The sequence below is a fragment of the Medicago sativa genome, chromosome 7, assembly GCF_051527215.1.
Source record: "Medicago sativa cultivar Bolivia chromosome 7, Bolivia_mono, whole genome shotgun sequence".
NCBI lineage: Eukaryota > Viridiplantae > Streptophyta > Magnoliopsida > Fabales > Fabaceae > Medicago > Medicago sativa.
The window spans coordinates 18,587,206-18,593,299 of NC_140755.1; the positions used below are offsets into that span (position 1 = coordinate 18,587,206).

Sequence of the window (6,094 nt, forward strand, 5' to 3'; positions counted from 1 at the left end):
TATTCAGTCTGGAAGATTACATTGAAAGGATAGATGGTAAAATGACGGATAATTGTGAATCATTGTAATATGTCAAAATATAAACCTTAAAAACCATGAACCATCAACTTAGTTTTAAATAGTTAAAAATAAAAAATTGTAAAATAGTTAAAAGTTCTTAAAAATATAAAAATTGGAAAATAGTTAAAAAAATTGGTGAGGTAGCACTCAACCAAGCAACACTAAAAAAATTATATGCATTAGCGTAACAAAAAAACAGACAGACGGACATAAAATATTACTCTAAACGTTAATGTGTGTATATATTCGCGAGGTTGAAGAAAGGAGATAAAAATATTTGGGATCATTAAATGACAGCGTGAATAAAAATATTTGTGAGATTGTTATGATTAAACGATATTGAAATTAAATATATAAGTGATAAAAAGATAATAAAATTCCTTTGAAAAAAAGGTAATAAAATTAAATGGAATCTTCTTAAAAAATTAATGGAACGGTTAAAAAAAATAAAGTTAAATGGAAGAAAAAAACATATTGAAATATAATATTAAAAAATAAAGAAAAAGTTCCCGGCGTGAGTTGAAAAGAGGTGCTTGTGAAATAAATTGTCAGGAAATAGTTTTTTAAATTAATATTCAACAACTTCTGGTCAAAGCTCATTCCATTCAATTTTATGCGTTCAAAAAAAGTATTTTTTTTAGTAAGTACTTAATTGATATTGTATTCGGCCTAACTTCTCCTTCAAAATGTAGAGAAGTTTGAAAAAAGTCGGGTCAAACGATACCTTAATCTCCCACAACGGCAATGTAGAAACAATTGAATTTGGGAGGAAAAATTGAAAAATAGTTAAAAATATAAAAATTGGAAAATAATTAAATTTTATTAAAAATATAAAAATAAGAAAATAATTAAAAAAATTGGTTAGGGGCAAAAGTGGAAATTCATAGGCCAAACCTTAAAAAAAAAAAAAAAAAAAAAACCACTTCCAATAATTGAATTACCAAAATGCCCCTCATAGGGGCAAATTGGTAATTTCAACGGGCATTTCCTTTCTTATATATATAAGTAGATGCCAGAGAGGACGTTGATCATATAGGTTCCACACCATATGTGTCGAAAAGCCACCACAAGAAGATGAAGCCTAACAAGTATAACACCTGATCGAATGGTGATCAATCTAAACCTTCCGCATGAAGTTCCTTTCTCATTTTTTCCAGGGAAGGTAATGCTTGCATAAATCGACTTATGAATCATGGGCATTCAATAGTTGGTACTTCTTGGTGGGATTATTTACCACTGTTTATTATTGCTGAGTTTTTCAAGGATATGTTTAGATTAATGATAAGCGGATAATATACTTGTTCTGGACTGGCCCAACGCCTAATCCGACTAAGCTCAGGTCCGACCCAAGGGATACAAATGATTGAAATTATCGAGAACAAGAGATTCAGAAAACACCAAATGGATTGATGAAAGAAACATGGCCAAGATTCACAAGAAGATCATCAGTTGGAAAGCAAAGCACATGGAATAACGGTTGGTTTCTAGAGTTACTTGGTCATTAAGGGGAGGCACTAAAGGACAAAAAATGGCTAGTTCTCAACTTGTAGTTTTTAATTTGTTCACTAAGACAGGGTATCATCATTCAAATGTAGAACACATCAATCTATCTCATACACAACAGCTCTCATTCTACATCAGAATCAGATCCCAAAATGATTTGGAACAAAAAATCAAGGTTGTTCGAAAAAAAAAAACATAATCATATTAAAACTTGCTATTCAATCTCAAACTATAGATAATCATCACAAATACACTCAAGCCTCCACTATATCTTTGACACATCTTTTAAGTGTATCTGAAAAGTTCAGATTCACCTTAGTGTGATCAGATTGAACTCAAAGAGAAAGAGATAAAATGTCATTGTGAGATCAAGTTGATCATTGTTAAGATGAAGATCACAAAACACTTGTGCAATCATTTGTCAAGCTTCACAAATCCTATTTAGATTATGAATGTGAATTGTGTTGTAGCTAAAGTCTAAAGCGGTAGTCTAAAACTTGTAAGGTCATGTAGACTAGTAACGAAGAGAAAGTGTGTAGAATCTGAGAGGGTATTTCAAGCACCAATATTGGATAATATCACAATTTTTTGGGATTGAACTAGCCTAGTTAGAGGGAATCATGATAACTTCTTTGAGTCATCTTCTCCATCCGTTAACTCCTTTATTGATAGTTCATAAGGAAGCACAAGTTTCCATTCTCTTTGAGTATCAAAATTCATTTTGATACAAATTTCAGATCATCAAATAGAAATATCTTCTCAAAGTTAAGAAGCAACAAAGGGGTCACAATTCAAACTCCTCATTTAGTGTGATTACTATTTTAATTTCAAGAACGTGAATTACAACTACACAAATCAAAACATTTCTCAAACCATGGGTTACTTACTCTAAAACCTCTAGATTAATGTCTTCAAATGCATAGTAAAAAACTCAATAAATAACTAAAAACACCATATGATGAGGCGTCATCACAATGCATGTTGCTTAAATACCCATTTATAAAAACTGGTGAATAGATTCTACCGAATTCCAACATAAATATATAAAGAGATTAATTTTCATGCGTTAACGGTGTTTTTTTTTTACACATGCATCCACTCAAATTGCACTAAATAGACATTAATATATATTTTGCAAACTACGTCGGAAAAGTGACATCATGATTTGATTATATTTGATTGTAAAAAGGTTTTACATATTTATGTATAAAAATTACATCCATATATAAGGGCATCAAGTTTTTGTATAAGTATTCAACAATAATTTATCAAAAACTAAAGTATTCTATAAGGAATTGCAATTTAAATGGCATAAGTATGGTCACCACAATTTTTTTCTTCTTGTAACTCTTTGTTCTCCAAATTTTACCCTTCGTTTGAAGTAATATATTTTTCTTTATGTAAATTTTAAGCAATTACAAATTGTTATGTAAATTTGACTTAATTGACAAAAGTGGGCTTATAGGCATGCTTTACACTATTAATCATAATTCCAATTCATACTTTCTTAGAGTGAAAAAATTGCGTGCAGTTTTTATATATTTTAAAGTAAAACTTTCTCAAGAGGAATTAATTAAATATATGATTTTGATCATAACATATCAGAAGGTGACTGTCGATGCTCTTTAATGCGGTGGTAGCTGGTGGTGGAAATGCGTCAGTTTGAGTACTGGAACGACGGGGGGTGTACCTGCAGCCACTCTGACGCTCAAGTCAGTATAGGTCAGAAATGGGGGTTAAGAGATGAGAGAGATTCTACCGTGGGGACTGCGAGGAGTCTCATTTATATAGAGGTGGGTGTTTCCAGAGCCGTTGTATGGCACACGTGTGTCCGACGGTTACAAAATCGTGGGAAGTGTAACCGCCGGTGAGAGATTCGCGGGAACATGGGAAAGAGACGTTACAGTTCGTTTGAACTGGTCTTCGTTGCTCCGTGCACCCCCATCGCGGGGAAGGGGTGTGTTGCGAGTAAACTGCCAAATGCGGTATTTGGGCTGGATTTGTTATTGGGCCCTAGGTCTTTGACTAGTCCAGAACATATTTTAATATTCAAAAATTATTTTTAATTTTCAATGTATAATAATATAAATAACATGAAACATAACCTAACTTTAACCTAGCTGATTCTACCTCTGTGACAAAAGTGACGAGATCCAGCGCCGCTACATACCTCTGACAAAAGTTGTGAGATCCAGCGCCGCTAGACCAAGAGTATAAACCTCCCTTTATCAGGCCGCATTTCTTTCCTCTGCTAGAGTTATTAAAGAGGTTCTCCCTATTTATTCTTCACTCATTCACATAAATGATATGATCAACAAATATTTTTTTTTATTATTGTTTTGATTAGGATGATAAGCTAGGGATCAAGGGGTAAGTTGATTATAAATTCATTTTACTCGCATCAAAGTTATATATACAGCTAATTGCATATCATTCAATTTCTTATGTTAAAAAATATCATCCAATTTTTATTTGTTTTCTCGTATTTAATCGTGTTATTTTTCTCTTCTCACCAGATTTATGAGCGTCGGCAAAAAACTCGATCCATGGACCATCATCATAGGAATGATTGAATGGAAACCAACAATGATGTCTTGTATTTCAAGCCTTTATTTGTTGTCCCTTGATCTACTTTTCTTTTCAATAATTTACAACGAGTGTGATTTCCTTGATTATTATTTGATTATTTTGTTATATTTTAAAAAGAAGGTAATAATTATTAAATTTATATATTTCTACTTTCATTGTAAAAAAAAAAATACTCTCATATGTTTCCACTTAAAGGTTTTTATTTTTAATGAGGACTATATATTTTTTATTTGAATTTGCAGGTAACCCAGCCCCCTCATCATCGTTTTGTCAGTGAGAGGTAATGGTTTATGTAATTTTTAGCTGCATAATATGTATATTATATAAATATCTTTTTCAGAATTTGCTTTTATCGATGTTTAGTCGTCAAAATATTTTCCGTCGACGCTTTTAGTCTCCAAATTATATTAGCTTTTGTGATTTGAAGTTTTGATGGTTTTCAATGAACATCTTTTGGAATCACTGCATCTTTTCTCCGCTGAACTTATTGATTTTGTGATATGCCTTAGAGTGTTCTTCAATTTCAATTGATCAACTTGCTCACTTTTTAAAGAAGAGAAAATTTGTTATCAATGAAAATATTATTTTCCAACATTCTTTTCAACTATTTAAATAAAATATATCTCTTGAAACAATTTCAAGACCAAATCTTTGATTTCATTTAAATTCAATTTAAATGAAATATATCTCTTCAAACAATTTCAAGACCATATTTTTGCTTGTATTTAAAGATAGAGTAATGATATTTTGACATCCATTTCATGACAACTTTGTTGACAACCTTGTTTTTCTCACTTCTTATTGGTCAAAAACAATGGAGAGAGAAAAAGGAAGAGAGAGAATAACTACATCATGTGAGTATGAGAGAGAAAGTTGTCCAAAAGTTGTCAAAAAGTGGTTGTCAAAATATCATTTCTCTTAAAGATATCTTTTACAAACTTTGATTGTATCATCATAATAACGCAACTCTTGCGTGCAGCTGCAGCGGAGCAGAAGAAGGATGAGTTGGAAAACGGGTTAATGGAGGCAGTGAACTTGGCAGAACAACAAGGCACTTGAAGTTGTTTATTATGCATCCTTGACCTTCTGGTGATGATTGGTGTGATTTTGTTGGGGACAGTAATGTGTTTTTTTGTTTTTTATGAAGTTAAATTAACTCACCCAAATTAAAACCGGAGAAAAACGAACTTGAGACCTCGAGGAGGAGCACGCTCCAAGATTCCAAACTAATACCATCAGGCCAACCCAAGTGGGTTTGGGGACAAGAAGATGAAGCCTAACAAGTATAACACTGATCGAATGATAATCAATCTAAACCTTCTGCATGAAGTTCCTTTCTCATTTTTTCCAGGGAAGGTAATGCTTGCGTAAATCAACTTATGAATCATGGGCATTCAATTGTTGGTACTTCTTGGTGGGATTATTTCCCACTGTTTATTATTGTTGAGTTTTTCAAGGATATGTTTAGATTAATGATAAGCGGATAATATACTTGTTCTGGACTGGCCCAACGCCTAATCCGACTAAGCTCAGGTCCGACCTAAGGGATACAAATGATTGAAATTATCAAGAACAAGAGATTCAGAAAACACCAAATGGATTGATGAAAGAAACATGGCCAAGATTCACAAGAAGATCATCAGTTGGAAAGCAAAGCACATGGAATAACGGTTGGTTTCTAGAGTTACTTGGTCATCAAGGGGAGGCACTAAAGGACAAAAAATGGCTAGTTCTCAACTTGTAGTTTGATAGAGCCAAACCGCAAGTGCACGGCCTATCGAAGTAATAGTAGTAAGTAAAAGTATCGTTCCGCTAGGGAGTTGTTCAACTTAATTAACCTTTAGTCAATGATTAGAGGGAGAGAAAGTTTAGTAAAAAGGGGTTTTGATTGCTGAAGATAAAAACAATATTAATAAAAAGCCTCGGGATCATTGGTTCATCA

At 32.6% G+C, this 6,094-nt stretch overlaps 1 long non-coding RNA gene across 1 annotated transcript; it reads left to right on the plus strand.

Annotated features, from left to right (window-relative positions):
• Nucleotides 1–3,694: 3,694 nt before the first annotated feature.
• Nucleotides 3,695–5,410, plus strand: LOC146904784 (uncharacterized). The gene is made up of 3 exons (XR_015019577.1): nt 3,695–3,831; nt 4,080–4,432; nt 5,132–5,410. It is a non-coding gene; the product is annotated as an uncharacterized LOC146904784 (long non-coding RNA).
• Nucleotides 5,411–6,094: the final 684 nt, after the last annotated feature.